Source organism: Meles meles, chromosome 13 (assembly GCF_922984935.1).
Source record: "Meles meles chromosome 13, mMelMel3.1 paternal haplotype, whole genome shotgun sequence".
NCBI classification, from domain to species: Eukaryota; Metazoa; Chordata; class Mammalia; order Carnivora; family Mustelidae; genus Meles; species Meles meles.
This window is the reverse complement of record NC_060078.1, coordinates 67,951,692-67,974,021: the sequence shown is the minus strand read 5'-3', so window position 1 is coordinate 67,974,021 and position 22,330 is coordinate 67,951,692. Positions and strand designations below refer to the sequence as shown.

At 40.4% G+C, this 22,330-nt stretch overlaps 1 protein-coding gene and 1 non-coding gene across 2 annotated transcripts in view; one reads left to right on the top strand and one right to left on the bottom strand.

Annotated features, from left to right (window-relative positions):
• The window catches only part of ADD3 (adducin 3), a 126,123-nt gene extending 125,512 nt beyond the window's left edge, over positions 1-611 (bottom strand). The window contains exon 1 of the mRNA XM_046027097.1: positions 425-611. The gene's annotated coding sequence lies outside the window, so the exon portion shown is untranslated. The remainder of the gene's footprint in view (positions 1-424) is intronic.
• An 8,431-nt stretch (positions 612-9,042) lies between these two features.
• LOC123955863 lies at positions 9,043-9,150 on the top strand. The gene has a single exon (XR_006821407.1). It is a non-coding gene; the product is annotated as a U6 spliceosomal RNA (small nuclear RNA).
• Positions 9,151-22,330: the final 13,180 nt, after the last annotated feature.

Below are 22,330 nucleotides of genomic sequence, written 5' to 3'. Positions count from 1 at the left end.
ATGATTTTTAAATACCCCTGAAGGATGAAGGGAAGTCTTCCTGACTTTGGTGAGAAAATATTTAGAAAATGCTCAGCCTGTCATTTTTATTTGGTGTTTAAAAATATCTGCAGTATTTGAGAGAGATATTGGGAGTGGCTGGATTTTTTTTTTTTTGCATTTATAAAGAAAAAAATGAAAAGCTTCTGCATGCATCAAGGTTAGCCTTTTATGAATAGCAAAAATAAATAAAGTATGTTAACAGCACTTACCAGACAATAGTCTCCACTATATAGAGCATTTGCCACTCACAAATCTAAACAACCCCCTCCCCAAAGAAGGCAAATTAACATAATCCATTTTAAGCATGTCTGATGAGCCATCGTTTCCGTGATCATTCCCTTTCCCACAGTTTCTGGACCAAATGGATAAAAGATTGGCTTACCCGCGGGAGATGCAAGGCGTTCTTGTGTCAAGGGTAGTAGACGTGTGTGTTCTGTAGGTGTGGGTTCTGCAGTGCTGCACAGGAGCCCACTGCAGCCTCAGACCCGCGGCGGTAGCGGCGGCGGCGGCGGCGGCAGCCACAGCAGCCGCTGCAGCTTCTCCCAATGCTGAGTAGTAAAGTGACTTAGTAGAGACTCCCCAGTTACCATCAGACGTTTGCTTATAAAAAAGGAGGCGGAATCTTTCTTAAAGGAATGGGCTTTGTTTCTCCTCTCTACTATTGCTTCATAAGCAGCAGAAGCAGGGACTTTTTGGGACTGAGTAAAGCAGTACAGCTGTGGGAGGTCAAGGTTAAAACTGACCGGATGGATGATCGGGGCACTGATTTAGTGCGAATCAATGAAATGCTGGAAGCACACTAGTTTTAAAGAGCCCTGCTAACTTCAAACATTGGGGTCCATGGCAAAAATAAAGCGGTGTGCCTGGAAACCAGTTAGTATTTTGTGCTAATATTTAATTTCCAATCATTGTACTAAAATGATAGCCAAATAAAAGGAGGTTATTAGCATTTAATACAAGAATTCAAAAAGAATAATAAAACTCTTTCATGTGACTGGGAGCAGTGAAGTCAAGCCTTCTAACACTTATAAGCAAACCTGGGATTTCAGTGGATGTTGGTATTAGAAAATATGTTATTGACAGATTTCAGTGTGTATTTTTTTAATTTATTTATTTGACAGAGAGATCACAAGTAGGCAGAGAGGCAGGCAGAGAGAGAGAGAGAGGAGGAAGCAGGCTCCCCGCTGAGCAGAGAGCCTGATGTGGGGCTCTATCCCAGGATCTGGAATTGTGACCTGAGCCAAAGGCAGAGGCTTTAACCCACTGAGCCACCCAGGCGCCCCTCAGTGTGTATTCATATTATAAAGATCACAGTATTATTTCTGGAAAAACAAAAAAATATCAATTCTAGACAATAACAGGAGAGCACTATTCTACTTTAGTGGCAATTCAGAAATCAGCAAAAATAAAGTAAGTAGATTAACTTACTTCAAATGCATATGAATCTACTATTTACTAAAATGTAATGTGCCCATCCAGGAAGAACCTGATCATCTGCATTATAACTTTAAATTTTATTCAATAATTAATATTCCTTGATTTAAGCAATGAACAGATGTGATTATTTTCTTCATAGGTAAAAGTAGAGGTGTGGCCTCAAAATATGAGTAGAGAAAAACAGAAAATGTTTTGCAATTTTCCTTGCTGGGCCTTTGTTACCTACAGCTGTGATCTTGAACTAATATGTAATCTTATTAGGTCCTTAGTTCTCTGTTTTGTAAAATGATGATGTTGGATGGAAATTTTCCTTTGGCATTCCAAAATACTATGATTTTATGACATTTGTATGCTTATATTTTTGTTATTTAATGCAAGTATGTCACATTCTAAATTACTTTTCATGGAAACTTGAATTAAAAATAAATCTTTAGGGACACAAAAAATCTTTAAAAAAATAAAAAATAAAAATAAATAAATCTTTATTTTAAATGTATAACCAGAGTTTGTTATTTACTACCATTTTGGAAATTATTTTGTAGATCAAATAATCATTTTTGTAAAAGGAATAAACTTAATTTTATCTGACTTAAGATTTTGTATATATGACCAGTTTTCTTAAAGCAGGACCATACTATATTACTAAGGGTATTAAAGTACATAGTGTTTAATGATAATGAAAGTATTTAAAAACTGAGCATTGCTAGATGGTAGAGTTGAAACAGAGTTTAGAGCTCACTGACTTCAATTCTGTAATTTTATAAATGGAAAGAATAGAAACCCAGAGAACTAAACGAGGACAGAGTTAAGGACAGCGTTGGGTTTTACTTTGACTCTCCACTCTTCACAAACACACAAGGCAAACAAACAACATATATGACCATATACATGGTTTCATATACACACACTGGGGGCTGTCACAACAAAAAATGGTAGTTTCACTCAGTGACACTGTCTGTGTACATGTAGTATAAACTAAAAAATATCAAACAAGTGCTTAACAATGTGTGCAAATATTAGCACAAATTTTGTCTTTGGCTTTACACTAGAAAGTGAAGAATTTTGTCCAGGAATTGTTTTTTTAAGTGTCTTCCAAGGGAACACCACTCATTGGCAAACTCTTGCTTATATCTTCCACCCAAATGATAGGGACTTCAACTCTATTGGTTGTTTCCTTGGGCCCATTGGTGCCTCTGTTCCCTTTTGTCTACATTTTTTTTTTTTTAATATATTTTTATTTGACAGAGAGAGAGGTCACAAGTAGGCAGAGAGACAGGCAGAGAGAGAGGAAGAAACAGGCTCCCCACTGAGCAGAGAGCCCGATGCGGGGCTCGATCCCAGGACCCTGAGTTCATGACCCGAGCCGAAGGCAGAGGCTTAAACCACTGAGCCACCCAGGCGCCCCCCCTTTTGTCTACATTCTTAAGTATGCCTGCCAAGAGGAAAAGTTCAAGAGCCAGGCAGAGGAAAGTATTACAGACTTAATTCTGGCCTTCAGAGATGCTTTTTGGAAGTTATTTTTCGTGCTGTTAGATAGGAACAGTTTTCCTTCAGTCCTGATCTGGTGTTCCTCTTAACATTGACCTAAGCCCACTCTCCCTAGTTTCAAGGGGGTATTACAGTTAAAATCTGTGTTACATTAGATCACATAGCAAACTTGGTATTTTATGTATCTAGCAAGACAATTTATTACCTGATTTAAAAAAAAGAATGCTTCCTACAGGGAGATAATCGAAGGAAATTAGTTGCCCAATTTCTTCATGTGTTTTTGTTATCTTGGTCTTCTGCAAAGAAGGCATTTCATTTACCAGGTGCTAATAGACATGAATAAAATGGCAATTATCTGCATAATTCAAACCCTTCCCAATTAAATGCATTTCTTTGTCTCTTCCTAAAAGTTCTGAGTACAGTCTCTTATATAAAGGCACTTAACAGATACTTTAAAAAATGAATACACGAATTAATGAATGAATAGACCCCAAAATATCCAGAAACTGATTACAAAGTGTTTTTGTTTGTTTGCAATTTGCATTGTCTGAAACAACTGACTCTATTCTCTACCTCCCTTTTCTAACACAGTCATGATCTAACAGAAACAATCTCCTTTCTGTAGAGCTCTTTAGGCATGCCTGATTTGTATTCTCCAATTAAATTGTAGCCGCAAATCTCCACATGAACTCTGGGTAGATCAAGCAGTAGCCAAGACACTTTCTGCCAAGAAAACACAGGCTTAAGTTTCAAAATTCCAGTGCTCTAGTTCTAGTTGTGACACCGACTGGTTATATGACCTCAAACAAGTTTCTTGACATGCTTGTGCCTCAGTTTAGCTATCTTTTAGGTGGTGGTGCTGGTGGATTATAGGATATGCTATACCTACTTCATAGGGTGGTTGTGAAGTTCAAATGAAATAAAAAAAGGAAAAATGCTTTGAAGTTTTCAAAGGACTACGTAAATATAAGGTATTATTATAGGCAGATGTATTTAAAAGTAATTATCTAGTTCAAGGGACTTTATCCTAAACAACCTGTTTTACTACTTATTGTTTCAGAAAGCAAACAGGTTTATCTCTCCGTGTGAGTGTGTGTGTGTGTGTGTGTGTGTGTGTGTGTGTTCACAGGCTCACAGGCACCCTGCTCTTCCAATTTAACAAACTTCTCAGCTTTGTGTTTTTTTTCCTGGACTGGGGAATATGCTTCTGCAGTTGAATGTGAAGAGCTAAGAATTTATATGGAGAACCTTCTCCATCCCTTTGCCAAAATATACGTTTTTGAAAAAGTTCTCAGACAGAAAAGTAAACTCAGTGAAGCACAACAGCCTTTTCATACTACATAATGTCATGTACTTAATCGGTGGGGCTGGATGAGCTATTCATTTGAAACCTGGCCATGCTATATACATTGTGATCCCCCTTTTATGCCCCGCCTGTTTGGAAAGTACTTGGGGAACAGAGTAGGAAGGACTGACATGAAACTCATGCTAATGAGTTCTTCATTCCCTGAGGAGACATAATCAGGACAATACTCAAAGACTCATCAACATATTTTATTAGTACTATGTGACCTATATGGTTTCTTTTAAAAGAATTATTTCAACTAAATACCTGACAGATCCTTATACAACTGTTTAAGTAATCAGGCCTGATAAATTTCTGTAACACTAATGAAATATCACCCTCAGTGGTCTCCTCCTTTTTTAAAAAAAGATATTTATCCTCATATATTCATTTTCCAGTTGGTGGAAGCTTTAAAATCACCATAGCTAAATAAATAACTGCCAATAAACAAACAACTTCTACAAATAAGATACTCCAACTGAGAAACCCACTCACAGGTAGGACATAAAAACTCATACAAAACCAGTTTCTGTGTAAAGAAACTATAAAATGAATACAGGGGCGCCTGGGTGGCTCAGTGGGTTAAAGCCTCTGCCTTTGGCTCAGGTCATGATCCTGGGGTCCTGGGATAGAGCTCCGAATCATCTGGCTCTCTGCTCAGCAGGGAGTCTGCTTCCTCCTCTCTCTCTGCCTGCCTCTCTGCCTATTTGTGATCTCTGTCTGTCAAATAAATAAATAAAATCTTTGAAAAAAATAAAAATAAAATGAATACAAAGTATGCAATTGGTGAGTGAAACCTAAGATATGCCAGTTTATCTTTACATTTCATCACATGGTCATAGGCCTTAAGATTTCAGCGGCTAATCTTTAATATATATGTCCTATAAATCACCTAATTTTAAATCCGATTTTACACCTGATGGCACTCTTTCTAGAATGTGATCAGTAACCACTTGCAACAGAATTACCTAAGGGTATTTCCCAAAATACTCATTCTTGGTCCCTATCCTTGAATTAAACTCTTTTAAGGTGAGCCTTGGATTGAGGGTTTTTTAAAGCAGCCCAAGTAATTCTCATGTACTAAAGTTTGGGCATGGCTATCCTATAGGAACCATGCAATGTATGGAGAATCTCAGGGTCACAATGAATGCAATGCAGGTGGGTTCTTTTTCATTATGTGAGAGGCATTCCAGAAGGACAAACCCTGGCTCCACCATTTCCATGGCAAAACTTGGTTAAGATACTAGCCTTTCTAAATCCTAGCATCGTCATCCCTAAGATAATATGTTTCACCATGCTATTGTGAGGACTGAGTAACATATGGAGAACTTCTACTCTAATACCTGACATATGAAGGAACTTATGTATATGCTCATTTCCTCTCTCTTTGTTCAAAAGGGAGTTTAAAGGTGTGTTCTTCTTGTCCAGTGTCCTTAGTATGCTTGGTACAGGAATATGAACTCTTGTTTAATGATAGCTAATATGTCGTGTTCTTTTTTTTTTAATTTTATTTTTTATTCTTTTTAAGGATTTTATATATTTATTTGACACAGAGAGAGAGATCACAAGTAGGCAGAGAGGTGGGGGTGGGGGGAAGCAGGCTCCCCACTGAGCAAAGAGTCTGATGCAGGACTTGATCCCAGGACCCTGAGATCATGACCTGAGCCAAAGGCAGAGGCTTAACCCACTGAGCCACCCAGGTGCCCCAATACGTTGTGTTCTTATGGTATGCCAGTACTGAATGCTTCTTATGCATTATTTTATCTCATACCTACAATAATCCCTAAGGGTAGATACTATTATTATTTGCATTTTACAGATGAAGGAGCTGAAGCTTAAAGAGGATAAGTAACTTGCCCAGGATCTCAGAGCAAAGCATTAATGGAGCTATAATCCAAACCAAGGTTTTCTGACTCCAGAACCTAACTATTCATTACGCTGTATGTTCTGTATATTCTCTAAGTGCTTAGATAAAGCTTAAGAGCCAGTCTCTTGGAAGGAATAAGCAACTGCAAAAATGGGCTTTATAAACATGCCAGAAATACAGACAAATGAATGGCATCATTTCCCTATTTTAGAAGTCTTTGCCTATAGAGTATGGCACACAGTAGGTGTTCAAAGTATTTACGGAATGAATGGAAAGCAGAGTTTTCACCAGCATGCTATTGTAGCAGCTGACATATGTAAACTCAAGTTTTAAATTACAAGCCAAATTGGTCTGATTTTCCAAGTCAGCTTACATTCTGACATATTGCAAGTCACTAAATTTCAGAGCTACAGATCATCATATCATTTGCAACAAATAGTTCTTGAGCACTTGCTATGAACTATGCACTAGTCCAGCCCTCAGAAGATTTAAAAAACAAACCCAAAAAACCCATAACATAACTAACTAACATAACTAACACCCTCAGCATCTAATTGGGAAATAAAATACAAATGTGTGAAGCAGCCAAATTGCAAAATCACCACCGGTGAGATAATAAATGTGACACTCCTAGCAAATGGTGAATATTCAATAAATATCTGCATATTGTCAATAATATTACTTTTCATTTTAATAATTATTAAGACAGTTATTATAGTTTTATTATCAATAGAAAGAAATAGTAATTGTTATCATTATCATTTAATGAGTGATTACGTGCCAAGCACTGTGCTTGGCATTTTATATATATTTAATCATTTTATCAATCTTGCTAAATCAGTATTGTTAATCCTATTTTTCAGATGAATCCTATTTTTCAGAGAGCTTGAGTAACTTACCGAAGGCACACATTTGGTAAGCATACCAGATTCCGGGGAAGTAGTATATAGAGTCCAAAAGGAGTCAGGGAAGAGAGAGGCCAATTCCTGCTGGAGAAAGCAGGAAGGGTGTCCCAGAGTAGGAAGAAGAGCAGGACTGGGACAGGAAAAGAAGGAGGAGCGGAGTCTTTGATGATGGAGGCGGCAGGAGCAGAGGTGTGTATGTGAGTTTTCTGAGTCAGGTCCCCCTACACTCTGCTCAGGGCCATGCTCCTGGTGAATGCATGACCTAGGTCTCTTTACTAAACAAAGACAGGAAAGTATGAGGTGTGTTGGCAGAACAGCAGTAAACCTGTTTGTCGGGAATGAAGAGTTTGTGTAGAGCAAAGTTAGAATTTTGTGATCCCCAAACCCATAATCCTGAAAACTCAGCCTTTGTTTACTGACAGCCTATCTAAGGAGCCCCACCTGGAGTTACTTTCCATTAATTCACTCACTTATTTTCATTCAGTGAGACCACAGTATTTACTGAACTCCTACTGTGGGCTAGCCCCTCTTCTGGGTGCTAGGGATAGCAGAGAGAATAAAACAGACAGATTTCCTTGCACTCATGAAATGTTATTGTACTGGCAAACACAGATGCTAAATGATAAATAAGGGTATTTTCAGATGCTAAGGGCTATGAACAAAATAAAACAGACTACTGAAAATGGCTCACTTGGGTGACTCAGTCAGTTAAGCCTTGGATTCCTGATTTCAGCTCCAGTCATGATCGCAGGGTCGTGAGATCCAACCCGGAGTTGGGCTTCGCACTGGGTGTGGACTCTGCTCCCTCTCTCTGCCCCTCCCTGCCCCCCGCAGACATGCTCTCTTGAAAGAAAGAAAACAACTAGGGTAGAAATAGGGTTCTGATAGGATGCTGAAAAAACCTTCTTTGAGGAGGTAACTTTTGCGCACAGACCCAGATTATCTGAAGTTGTTAGCTAGAAAGAAAAGCAAGTTCAAAGGTCACAAGGCTAGCATAAGCTTAGTATGTCTGAGGGGCTGAGATAAGGGCACCGTGGTGAGTGAACGAGGGGACGAGGGGCCCCAGATTTGACCAAAAGAGCTGGATGGGGGCTAGATCGTGTAAGTCTGGTAGATCAGGGTGAGAGTTTGACTTTTGGGTAGTTTTAAATAAAAGAGGGGTAGGGTCTCATTAACATTTTTAAAATTTCACTGTAGTTGCCATGTGGAAAATAGACTCGATGTGATCAGACAGGGATGCCAGTTATGAAGCCATTAAAGTCATTCACACAAAAGGAAATTGAATCTTGTTGTTGGAGTGGCTGTGGAGATGAGAAGTGAATGGACACAGGGATGTGGAGGTAGACCCGACATGACTTGCTAATAGAATGCACGTGGGAGGTAAGGGAAAGAAGGGAAAGTGAGGAGTCAATCCAGAATGATCTCTAGGCCTTTGGTCTGAGCATCTGGGTGGATAGGGCACCGTTATGTGAGATGGAAGAGACTTGAGAAGAAGTAGAATGACAGGTAAAAATGAATGCTTCTGTTTGGTCATGTGAAGCTTGAGATTACCCTCTTCCTTTCCTTCAGAATCCTTATTTTACTCTAATTATCTTGTTAGTTAATTTTGGGGGGGTATTTGTTCCTTGTTAATTTCTTCCCCAAAAGAAACTTCAAAAGAGCAAGAACCTCATTAATCTTGTTCTTTGTTGTATGCCCAGATTCTAGAATGCTGGTTGGCATGGAGTATATGCTCAATAAATAATGGGAGTTGTTGAGTCTGGTTCAGTGGTTCTTAAAGTGCACATCAAAACCACTTGCGGGCAATGTCCACAATAGCCAAACTATGGAAAAAACCTAGATGTCCATTAACAGATGAATGGAAGATGTGGTGTGTGTGTATGTATATATATATATATATATATATATATATATACACACATTGGATACTATTCAGCCATCAAAAGAAATGAAATCTTGTGCTCGCTTCGGCAGCACATATACCAAAATTGGAACGATACAGAGAAGATTAGCATGGCCCCTGTGCAAGAAATGAAATCTTGCCATTTGCGATGATGTAGATGGAACTAGAGGGTTATTATGCTTAGTGAAATAAGTCAATCAGAGAAAGACAACTATCATATGATCTTCCTGATATGAGGAAGGGGAGATGCAACGTGGAGGGTTTGGAGGGTGGGAAAAGAATAAATGAAACAAGATGGGATCGGGAGGGAGACAAACCATAAATGACTCTTAATCTCACAAAACAAACTGAGGGTTGCCAGGGGGTGGGGAGGTAGGGAGAGGGTGGTGGGGTTATGGACATTGGGGAGGGTACGTGCTATGATGAGTGCTTTGAAGTGTGTAAACCTGGAGATTCACAGACCTGTACCCCTGGGGCTAATAATACATTATATGTTAATAAAATTTTTTTAATTAATTTAAAAAACCCACTTGTGAAAACTTATAAGTTTAGAATCAGCCTCCACACTCCACACACTCCCCACCATGACACTGCTTTAATAGGTTGTACTCAGGAAACTGCATATTTAGTCAGCCCTGTAGATGGCCAGTGGTCTACAGTTGAAACTAGTGATTTGGTTATACCAGTGTTCATTCATATATTTACCTTAGAAACCACATTTCAGCACCATCCCAAAACACCACAAAATATGGCTTCATAGAAGTCAATGGTATTCTTAAATCCAGTTAAATCATAAGGTGTTGATTTAAAAGTTTTTGAGAGAAAACCATGAAAGAATTCTAAAGTCCCTTCCATCTCATTTGACTTGTATACTATCATTGGATACCAGGAAGGGGTCTCTTAGGAGGGTCTTCCAGGTGAAGAAAGATAGCTCCCTAAGTGCTGGGCCAATCCTCCCCTTTTATCAAACCTCTCACGTGTTTATGCCCTACATCTGTTTACAGTGTGTGCAACTCCCTTAACTGATGATTATAGTAAATGCGTGGTTTTTTGTTTTGTTTTGTTTGGGGTTTTTTTTTGCAGTGTCCCTTTCTATTTTCAGTAAGAGTGTTTCAGTGTTCCTTTGAGGAACCATTACTGTAGTCGTGGGGCCCTGTCCTCCCCCTGGGAAAGGTGTTGGATCCAAGCTGGAGCAGCTAAGATGTTCTCTCTGTAACATTTGAATATTGAGTAGAGTGACACAGAAACTTAAGAGGATCAGAGTTCTGGGCACCTGGTGGTTCAGTCAGTTAAGAGTCCAACTCCAGATTTTGGCTCAGGTCATGATCTCAGGGTTGTGGGATCAAGCCCTGTGTTAGGCTCTGCACTGGGTGTGGAACCTGCTTAAGATTCTCTTTTTCCATCTCTCTCTGCCCCTCCTCCCCTCTTAAAAAAAGAGAGAGAGAGAGAGGGAGATTGAGATCAGAGTTCATCTTGAGGGAGGTCCCTGAAGAGAAGAAGAGAATGTGCTGAGATACTGCTGCAAAGATCTCACAGAAGTGACTTGGCTCCTGTCCTTTCCAAAACCTGATTGTTCAGCTTTTCTTTCAGTTAGTTCTACAAGCTGTGAGCCTTATTCTTCCAATACGGTTCTGTATTTGCTCAGAGTGGTTTCAGTTGCTTGCAATATAACCTATGACAAAGCAATTAACAACCTTGCAAACTATAATTAAATCTTTGAAAACAAATCCTCCTGGGGAGCAGTAACACACTGACCTAAGTTTTCACTAAAGTGTAAATGTCTGATATCAGAGCCTGAATAACAACACACTTCAGCAGGCAGAGGCAGGGGAAAGGGCTCCATGCCTTGACATCAGTTCTCCCTGATGAGAAAGGAAGGAAAATGGTGTCTGGGATGTGACACATCAGTCTCGCTTCAGAATTTGCCCCGAGTTTACTCATAAGATAAATACTTTGCTGGAAACTCTCAAACCTTTTTATTTCATAGTTTCTGCTTAGTCCTCCTTGCTCCTGAATTTCTATCTTCAGACTAAACTTTCAAGTAAGCCTTTCCAAAGCAGGGCATAATTACTAGGCCGCATAAGCCTAAGACATCAATTTATGAACATGAGAACTCATAATATTAAATTTAGTTCTCATTTCCTTCAGTAGCCCCTAGGGGAAAAAGAACATCCTGTCCTTTTCATCATTTGGTTTAAATCCTAGTCATTGGTTGACCTCTCCCCTCCCCCCATTTGAAAAAACAGACCCAAAGCTCTTTAGGACTCTAAGAAATGAATGACCTAACTCACGTCTTATAAGCAACCTTCTTTGAACACCGCCAGTTCCTCACTATCTTATTGGTGGTGATTACTGAAATCAAGTCTCAACAGATAGGTTGCCAAACAAAGCCAACTGGGCTCTCAGTGTGAGCCACACCCAGGGTGAGATAAGGAGCACGTTATAGTTTGACCGCACTGAGGAAAATAAAATCTCATCACTTGAAGATTAGGCTCAGTGTAAACAGAGCTCAAATGTAAAAAACCAATCTAGCTAATTTTTTATTTTTAATAGTGCTTGCATCTTGTGAAGACCAAAAATAAAAACAAAATCTGGATATAAATCTAATAGTTCTGCATGACCAATCATTTTCCTTTCAGATTTGCAGCGGGGGTGGGGATGAGGGTGGGGATGGGGCATGGGGGTGACAGACCCCATTCTTACCGTTAAAACACAAAATAGTATTACTAAGATTTGAACACTTACTACCTTCCAAGTACTATTCAAAGTGCTTTACGATGTAGATATCTCATTTAATCTTTGCAACAACCCCGTGAGGTATTATCCTCTTATTCCTGTTTAGAAACAAGGCAAATGAAGCAGTGAGAAATTAAGTCATTTGCTCAAGATCCAACAATTGCCAAACGGGTGGGTTTGGGTTTTGAATCTGGATAATAAAATGGCTCCGGAATCTGGACTCTGGACCACCCATCTGGACTTCTCTAATCGCCTTCCCACCTAGCTTGGCCAATTAGTCAAACAGCACCTGGTCTTTCCTTCTCCGGGCACTCAAGTTCCTTCCCACCCTCACTTCGAACGTTTGCAGTTACGTTTGAACCAGGTAATCGAAACAAATAGGCTTTCCAGCAGCCTAATTGCTTGGATGTTAATTGTTAACTAAATGGTGAGCCTTTCCAGCCGCCGGGACAGAAATGTACTCACCCAGATTTTATATTAAGTAAAGCAGGAAGAGTGCAAGGATCTCGTCCTCGTCTCCAAGTGCATGAGCAAGGCCTTCGCTTTTCAAACTCGCTCTAAGGGTTTATACTTTCTTATAGTGGATTTGAGAGGGGGGAATGAGTGGCAATCTCTCTCAGGAAAGAGTTCTTTGAGAGGTAGTTCATTCGGAGGTAATTAAGAGACTGGAGTGGGACTCAGTCCCGCATGGGAGAAATGTGGCGTGCAGCGAGGGGAGAACATACATAAAACATGCTTCTCAAATATTTAGAGGCTCTCCCAGTACCAGTGTGGATTTTCTGAGCTAGTCTCCCTGCTATCTGGGGTGGCATAGCATGGGTCAGCCTGGAAGGTGAAGTTTCTTGAAGACTTTTCTTAGTTTTTTGTTTTCTTTTCTTTTTCATGGAATGGGATGTGGAATGGATCCAACCTTGACTGCTCTTTAAGAGAGTGCCCGAGTTCCTAAAGGATGTACCCCTGGTTGGGCTTGGCTTTTCTGTTTTCTTGGAGTATGCTGAGCCCCTTCCTTTATGCCACTACTTTCTGTATATACAGCATTAATGCTTTTATTGATGGATTAGAAATCCAAGGTGTTTAAAAAAAAAAAAAAGAGGGGCGCCTGGGTGGCTCAGTGGGTTAAGCTTCTGTCTTCCGCTCAGGTCATGGTCTCAGGGTCCTGAGATCGAGCCCCGCATAGGGCTCTGTGCTTGGCAGGGAACCTGCATTCCCCCCACCCCCTCTCTGTCTACTTGTGATCTCTGTCTGTCAAGTAAATAAATAAAACCTTAAAAAAAAAAAAAAGAATGTGGGGTACACCAAGCATTTCTGCTATTTGTGCCTTTATTCCTAGAAGAGAAGTTGGGGGTGGGTGGGTAGGAGTGAAGAAGAGAGAGTGGGGGAAAAGAGAGGCATTACTCCCCCTGCCCCAACCATACATTGTTGTAGGAAATCAAGGAGGAACTTTAGTTAGCCAGTCACAAACAATGAAAAAGGGGATTCAAAAGGCTAGAAAGTCCACCATCTTGGATGTAGGTGTGTTCTGTGGAAGAGTCAGCTGAAGAGTCACCATGACTCCTGAGTTCTGCATTAGTTAGCTATGAACTTGAGCAAGTTACTTAATGATTCTGAACTTCTGTTTCTCTGTCTGTAAAATGGTTATGAGAGTCAAATTATATGAAGGGGACTTGGAGGTTATTCGATCTCGCAGCCACTGATCCATTGCAGGAAGTTTGTCTGTAATATTCATGACAGAAAACCAATTGCCCAACCCTCACACGAAAGGGAACTCATTATCTCCTTATCCCTCTTGTGCAGAGCTCAGTTCTGCATCTCAGGACTTTGACTCATCTGGTCTTGGTTCTTTCCTCTGAGGTTCTGAGCTGGTGACTTTGATGGCAACAGAATGATATAGGACGGTGGAAGGAGAATCAGGTGAACCCGAGTCTGGACCCCATCTCAAGCACTTAACTAGCTGTGGAATCTTTTTTTTTTTTTTTTTAAGATTTTTATTTATTTATTTGACAGACAGAGATCACAAGCAGACAGAGAGGCGTGGGGAAGCAGGCTCCCAGCTGAGCAGAGAGCCCAATGCAGGGCTGGATCCCAGGACCCTGAGATCATGAACTGAGCCGAAGGCAGAGGCTTAACCCACTGAGCCACCCAGGCGCCCCTAGCTGTGGAATCTTAACCAGATTATAACTGTTCAGTGAAGCTCAGTCTTCTTATTTGTCTGATGGAAAAATGTTAACCTACTCTGCAAGTTTGTTGAGGGAATTAGGAATAATTTATATTAAATGTCTTCATATAGACGTGCTTAATAAAAAGACTGGGAGGATTCTTTTCCTTAGAATACAATAAAATCAATATTTATTGAGGCTTGAGGAATTTATGGCATGATTTCAGGTCCTTCTTCCAATGGTTTATTCTGAAATCTTAACTTTTCCCTTGCTTCCAGTCCTAAATAAATAATCACTTCCTATGTATTTCCCTTCCCTATAAATTCACATATTCTTTTGCTTGTACAACTAGGAAAGGAGAAGGAAGTTTGAACATGGACTTTATAAACTTGTGGTGGCTGAACATCTCTTGACCAATTAGGAAAAAAATTAGCAGTAGAGGTGGAGTTTAATCCTTACTCTGAAGCATGAGGGCCTTTGGAGTTTTCCTGAAAAAAAAAAAAAAAAAAAAAAAAAAAAAAAAAAGTCATTCACTTCTAAAATAAAGGAAAATTTGGGTAGGAGCTAAAATGTGTGCTGGGAGGAAAGAGTGTTAACTACTGGAGTGAAGGAATTCTGTGAGTTTTCAAGAGTGAGATAGTACAGGGCTGCACATCTCTCAGTCAGTTAAAACCTCTAGAAAGTCTCCTTAGCAATGAAAGCTTCTAAGTGTCTCCTCTTGAATTTGGCCATAATTATAAAAAATAAATACATGTGGCCCTTTAACCAAGCAAATCCACTTAAAAGAAGCAACTCTACAGAAATGCTTGTATGGGGTTGCCTGGGTGGCTCAGTGGGTTAAAGCCTCTGCCTTCAGCTCAGCTCATGATCCCAGGGTCCTGGGATGGAGCCCTGCATCGGGCTCTCTGCTCAGGAGGAAGCCTGCTGCCTCCTCCTCTCTCTCTCTCTGCCTGCCTCTCTGCCTGCTTGTGATCTGTCTGTCAAATAAATAAATAGATAAGATCTTAAAAAAAAGAGAAATACTTGTATGAGCATCTAAACAAGATAGTTACATGTTGCTATGTGTTTTCCAATAACAAATAAAAGAAACGATAATGAAATTCTTTCAATAGAATAGTAAAAACAATTAAAACAGACCCATAAAATGAAGTACGATGCCTCATTAATAAAACATGATGCTGACTTTGGATATACTGAACTGACATGATGTCCATGATGTATCATTCGGGAAAAAAGCAGGTTGTAGAACAACATGCAAAGAGCAAAGTCGTACTAACATATATGCCATACTAACAAATACAGTGCCTTACTATGAACATACATATGTGTATGTATGTCCATATGTGTGTGTGTATATACTTGTGTATGCTGTAGATAAAAATATATGACGTATGTTTTAGAAAGAAGTTTGGAAGTCTATATAGGCAACTTTTTTTCTTTTTAAGATTTTATTTATTTAGATAGAGAGAAGGAACACAAGCTGAGGAAGTGGGAGAGGGAGAAGTAGGCTTCTGTCTGAGCGGGGAGCCCAACGTGGGGCTTGACCCCAGGACTTTGGGATCACAACCTGAGCCCAAGGAAGATGCTTAACAACTGAGTGACCCAGGCACCCCTATATAGGCAAATCTTAATGTTAATAATTACTTCTGAGGGGGCGCCTGGGTGGCTCAGTGGGTTGGGCCGCTGCCTTCGGCTCAGGTCATGATCTCAGGGTCCGGGGATCGAGTCCTGCATCGGGCTCTCTGCTCAGCGGGGAGCCTGCTTCCCTCTCTCTCTCTCTCTCTGCCTGCCTCTCTGCCTTGTTGTGATTTCTCTCTGTCAAATAAATAAATAAAATCTTTAAAAAAAAATTACTTCTGAGGAGTAGGATTAGGAGGGTGAGGGATACTTTAATTTTTTTACTTTAAATGCATATATATACATATATATATGAGAGTGCTTTAATGTATATAAATATTATTTGTATAATTTTTATAAAAACAACAAGATGAGAATAACTGAATTCAGAAACATCCGTTTAAGCACTTAGTTACCTTTTCCTAAATTTCAGAGAATACCTTTTTCAGAAAAATGATTAAAGTTAATCTATTTCCTTTGGATAAAAAGAATCTCAGCACTGAGAAACCATTCTGTTTAATTCTTGTTTAACTACCCATTTATGTCTTCATTCATTTGACTGCAGTAAAACCTTAAAGTTAAGAATGTGTGTGGGGGGGGCGGGGAAGCTAGGCAGGGGTTGGAGTTAGAAATACCTGAGCTTGAATTCCTGGCCTAATGTTTTCTGGTTGTAAAATGTTGGCAAGTTATATAACCCTGCCAAACCTCCATTCTTCGTTTGTAAAAAGAGGCCAGTAGTCCAAAGGTTGTTGTGGGGGTTTTTTTTTTTTAAGTTTTTATTAATTTTTGTCAGACAGAGAGAGCCAGAGAACACAAAGCAGGAAGAGCAGCAGGTGGAGGAGAAGCAGGTGGAGGAGAAGCAGTTTACCTGCCAAGCAAGGAACCCGATGTAGGACTCAATCCCAGGCCTCAGGGATCATGACCTGAGGTGAAGGCAGACACTTAACTGACTGAGCCACCCAGGGGTCCCTATTGCGGGGATTTTTAGAAGAACATTTAAAGAAGCTAGCCCAGGACTTGGCACATAGTACATGCTCAGCCCAAGTTTGCTATTGTCATTTGTGAATTTGTCATTAAAAAAAACCCATTATTGAGCACTTACCGTGTGCAAGTTTTGTGTCAGGTTCTAAATTTTTAATATGGTTAAGAAATGATCCCTGCTTAAAAGCAGGGTTAAGTCTAGATCAGAGGTCAATTCAGGGACTTCCTGAAGTTGGATGAGGAAAAAAAAAAATCACATCTCTATTTTTTACTAATCTCTAACTAAAATTTAACATTCCTTCAGTTATAAATTTATATAACAAATCACAGAGGTATTCCCACTGTCTGTGCCTTTGTCACCAACAGAAATCAGGGACATTTTCATAGAACATTGTAGTTTCACAGGAATTTTAAATTTTATTCATGCACATCACTATTTCAAAATTGTAATAGTTTCTAGACCCACTGCCAAATTTAGGAATTGTGTTAAAAAAAAAAAAAAAAAAGCATGGGCGCCTGGGTGGCTCAGTGGGTTAAGCCTCTGTCTTCGGCTCAGGTCATGATCTCAGGGTCCTGGGACTAAGGCCCGCATCAGGCTCCCTGCACAGCAGGGAGCCTTCATCCCCCCCCCCCCCACTACATAATTGCTACATTCAGCAACATGGGTGAATCTCACAAACTAAGATTGAAAAGAAGAAACCAGACCCAAAAGGAAACATGCTGTATGATTCAATTTATATAAAGTCTCAAAACAGTTTAGTTCATCTCTGAAGTTAGAAGCCAAGACAGTGTTTACACTTTTGTGGGTGGTGCCTGGAAGGGATGTGTGGGGCTTCTGGATTACCTATTGATCCGGATATTAGCAACATGAATGTGTTCACTTTATACAAATTCATTGAGCTATGCATCTTTAATTTGTGGACCTAAAGTTACTGTACTCCAATAAAAATTTCCTTTAAAAAAGGGCCCAGAAACTTTACCAGTCTGCCAAAGGGGATTCATGGCACAAAAATAGATTAAGACCTTTGGTCTAGATGGAGACACAGATCCAGAGAAATTACCATACCACAATGTGTTATATACATTGTATATGTTCCAGGTCATTCCTGAGCCCAGCAATCTATCCTAGTGAACTCTTAAGTATAATTCATATCCCTCAGAACAAGAACCCTTTCTTTAAATATTGAAAGTATGGTCACTGCAGCTGCAGGAAAGGAAGGACAAAGCACTGTGAGAGCACAGAGAGAGGAACCATTAATTTTGCTGAGGTTGGTCAAGAGGAGTTCTCACGGAGGAGGTGATATTTGAACAGGGAAGCAAAGGATAAGCCAACTTTCCGCGGAAGGACTTCCTGTCACTGTAAGCAGCATCAGGGAAAATAGGAAGCATGCTGTGTTTGGGGAACAGGGAGTCATCTGGTGTGGCAGAATGCTGGCCAAGAGGACTGGAGGTGGCAGGGAAGGGGGACAAATGGGGGACAGGTGGAACCCTGTGCATCGTGTAACGGGGAAGCAACCGATACTGTTTGTTTTTACTTCTCACTGAAGTAGACATACAGAAGAGTCCCCCACGCATAAGTGTATAGCTTGACTGATTTTCACAAACTAAACATCTATTTTATTAGCACCCACATCAAGAAGTGGGACATTATCGCTGTTCCAGAAGCCCCTTTCACCATCCCTACCAATCACTCCTGCTCCCCACCCCTGCCAAGCGTAACTCTAACCTGACTTCTTCTCTTTTTTTTTTTTTTAACCACTTCATTGAGGTCTGATTGACATGTAAAAAGCTGTACATATTTATTTATACAACTTGGTGAGTTTGGGGAGATGTCCACACTATGTACCCATCATCTTCATCAAGGCCATAAACATAGCCAACACCTCCCAAAGTTACCCCCCCACACTTTGTTTTAATTATGTTTCTTTGTGTGCTAAGAAAATTTAACATAATATACACCTCATCAGTAAGTTTATATATATATGTATGTGTGTATATATATATATATTTTATTAATTTATTTGACTGAGAGAGAGAAATCACAAGTAGGCAGAGAGGCAGGCAGAGAGAGAGGAGGAAGCAGGCTCCCCGCTGAGCAGAGAGCCCGATGTGGGGCTCGATCCCAGGACCCTGAAATCATGACCTGAGCCGAAGTTAAGCAGAGGCTTAACCCACTGAGCCACCCAGGCGCCCCATACCTTGTCAGTAAGTTTTAAGTTTTCAATACAATATTGTTAGCTGTAGGAATGACGCTGCGTAGTAGATGTCTGAAACCTAATTTATCTTTCAGAACTGATACTTCATACTTTTTGACCATCACCTCCCCACCCCACCTTTCTCCGGGCAACCACATTCTATTCTCTGCCTCTGAGTTTGCCTCTTTCTGTTTCCAAATATAAGTGAGGGAATACAGTTTTTGTCTTTCTGGGTCTGGCTTATTTTGTTTAGCATAATGTTCTCCAGGTCCATCCACGTTGTTGCAAATAGCAGCATTGTCTTTCTTTTTTAAAGGCTGGATAATATTCCACTGTAAGATATAACACATTTTCTTGATTCATTCCTCTGTCCGTAGGCACTTAGGTTGTTTCCATATCCTGGCAACTGAGAATAGTGCTACAATTAATATGGGAATGCAGGTAATGTTCAAGATCCTGATTTCAATTCCTTTGGATAAACACCCAGAGGCAGGATTGCTGGACAATAATTTTATTTTTTATTTTTTGAGGAACTGGCTCACTACTTCCAACATCAGTGGCTCCAATTAACAGTCCCATTGACAATGTATTAGGATTCCCTTCTTGCTATGTCCTCACTAATACTTTTTTTTTTCCCCCTAGTAATAGCCATCCGAACAGGCGTGAGGTGAAATCTCATTGTGGTTGTGATTTGCATTGCCTTGATGATGTGAGGTTGAGCCCCTTTTCCTGTACCTGTTGGCCATTACCGTGATATGTAACGCACCACAGGTCGGGGTTGCTAAGGGTCTTGTACTTTATTTAACGTATGCACTCTTTTGCGTCTGGAGCTTTCACTCACGTTGATAAGGGAAACATCATGTCATTGCCTGTGGTTGTGGATCCTTGCCACCTAAGTTTTAAGTAGGGCAGTGATATGGGCTGACCTCTGTTAGAAAAATCACTATAGCAGCTTCGAGGAGGGTGAAGTGAAAGACAAGAAATTTCACATAGGGAACTAGAGCAATAATCTAAGTGAGAAATGATGAGGGCCTGACCCAGAGTCCAGGCAGTGGGAGTAGAGAAGAGACAGACCGATCAGAGTCACCCTGAACTCTGGAGAAGCAATTCAAAACACATGTTCCATTTACAGTGTCCTTCAGGCGCCGAGGAGAGCGCATAACTGAGTGGTCAGAACCAGAGCAACATTAATTGACCACGGCATTAGTTTGGGTGCTTGTCAAGATTTAAGTGAAACAAGCTGCATCCCTCCAAGAGTCTATTGTCATAGATGACGGGAATGAGACAGAGCAAAAGCCAACACAATGGGGATAAATGAAGGGTGTCCCATGAAACTGTAATGACCTCAAATGGTTCCTGGAGGAGTTTTGCAGTTGGGTCATTTTTCTTCAATATTTTTTGCAGTGTAGAGTTTCAACATAACATTTAGATGAGTTAGGAAAACAAAATCAGGATTGAAGAGACAATAGGGAGGGAGAGAGTTTTAGCAGTGGGGAGAAGGGCTGCTTGGGGTGTGAGATGGGTATGCAGGGCGGAAGAACAGGGAGACAGTTGGTGAAGCATGAAGTGAGGGCTCATTCAGCATCCGTATTAATCTCATGCTTCTCAAACTTGAATGTGCACACCCTTGACAGCATGTCCGGAGGAACTCAAGTCACCTGGTAAAGACAGTACAACTTGCTGGAGTGTTCACTTCACCTGGGGTCAAGGAGAAGGATGTTATTTATATGGAAGCAAACAACATGTAACAGAGTAGAATACATATTTTATGTGAAGTTTCAAGATAAAACACAAGACTCCATATGATTTTCTTTTTTTTTTTTCCAAGATTTTTATTTATTTATTTGACAGAGAGAGATACAAGTAGGCAGAGAGAGTGAGAGGGAAGCAGGCTCCCTGCCGAGCAGAGAGCCCAATGTGGGGCTCGATCCCAGGAACCTGAGATCATGACCTGAGCCGAAGGCAGCGGCTTAAACCACTGAGCCACCCAGGCGCCCTCCATATGATTTTCTAGCCAAACACTTTGGCCTGCAGCCCCAATGTCTCCCTTAACATTAGGAGGAATTCAGAGGAAAATTTTGAGAAGCCTCAATTCCATCACTCCTGATTCCACGTTCCGGCTCTATGGATGCTAGCCCCACCACTGAGCTCTTTTCCAGACTGGGTGGCGTTATTCAACAACATTCCTTCCTTCCTTTACTCATTCATTCCAACAATATTAAGTAAGGGCTTGCCATATACTAAGACCTGAGAGATGTTTTTCTCCTGCACAATATTGTAAGCTCCAAAAAGGACTGTGTCTTTAAAAAAAAATTAGTCTCCTGAACATCTGTCAAACCTTGCATATATTAGACCTCTATAAATATTTGTTGATGTGAAATGAAATGAAATGTGATCTTTGAAAAACAATCCAAGGAAGAGTTAGGAGGGAGACAATGAAGGAGAGTGAAAGAGTTGAGTGTATGTGAGCTAACTGCTAACCGTTATCAGCTGAGCATGTTTTATCCATGCACAACTCTTAAGAAAGACTTTAACTTATAGCCGTTTAATAGCCAAGGAAATGGAGGTTGAGAATGAGTAACTGGTTTGAAGTAACACAGCCAGTAAGTGGCAGAGCCCTGATTCAATCCCAGCTTTGTCTGATAATAAAGTCCTTGGAGAATATGAAAATGTAAAACGCATACACCCTTTGATCAGTAATTCTACTTCTAGGAGCTTACCCTTGAAATATTGTGATTTACAATATGAAAGAAATATATATTTGGTCTTCGTCCTGTTTCTGGCGGGTAGCTTCTAAAACTCTTGGGACTTCTTAAATGATGAGAGAGATAAAGGTATCCTTTGTCATATTAATGAGATGAGTTTTGGACCTCACCTAAGGATGGGGGCTGGTTGTAGTGGAACCAGCCCTATGATTATAGGGTTGAAACTTTCAGTCACACCCTCTGGCTTCCAGCAAGGGGAACAGGGTTGAAGATTGAATTCAGTCATCAACTGCCAATGAATTAGTCAATCATGCCAATGTAAGGAAGCCTCCATAAAAACCCATAAGGATGGGGTTTCAAGAGCTTCTGGATTGATGAAAATATGGGGATTTGGGGAGAGGGCAACATCAGAGAGCATGGAAGCTCTGTGCTCTTTCCCCATACCTTGCCCTAGGCATTTCTTCCATCTGGCTGTCCCTGGGTTTTATCTTATGATAATTAACTGGTAACCTTGTAAGTAAAATGTGTCTCCGAGTTCTGAGAGTTGCTCTAGCCAATAAACAAAACCCAAAGAGGAAGTTGCTGGAATTTGTAATCTATAGCAGTAGTGTAAAAGTACAGGTCAGAAACATCTGGAATTGGAATTGGTCTGAAGTGAAAGGCAGTCTTGAAGGACTGAGCCCTTGTGGAATCTGATGCTATCTCCAGGTGGATGTGTCAGACTTGGGTCAGAATTGAGCTGAGCAGTGCCTGGGTGGCTCAGTCAGTTAAGTGTCCAGCTCTTGATTTAAACTCAGGTCACGATCTCAGGATTGTGAGATCAAGTCCCGTGTGGGGCTCTGCTTTGGGTGTGGAGCCTGCTTAAGATTCTATCTCCCTCCCCTGTGCCCTTCCCCTGCCCTTTATCTTCCCTTCCCACCTTTCTCACTCTCAAAAAAAAAAAAAAAAAAAAA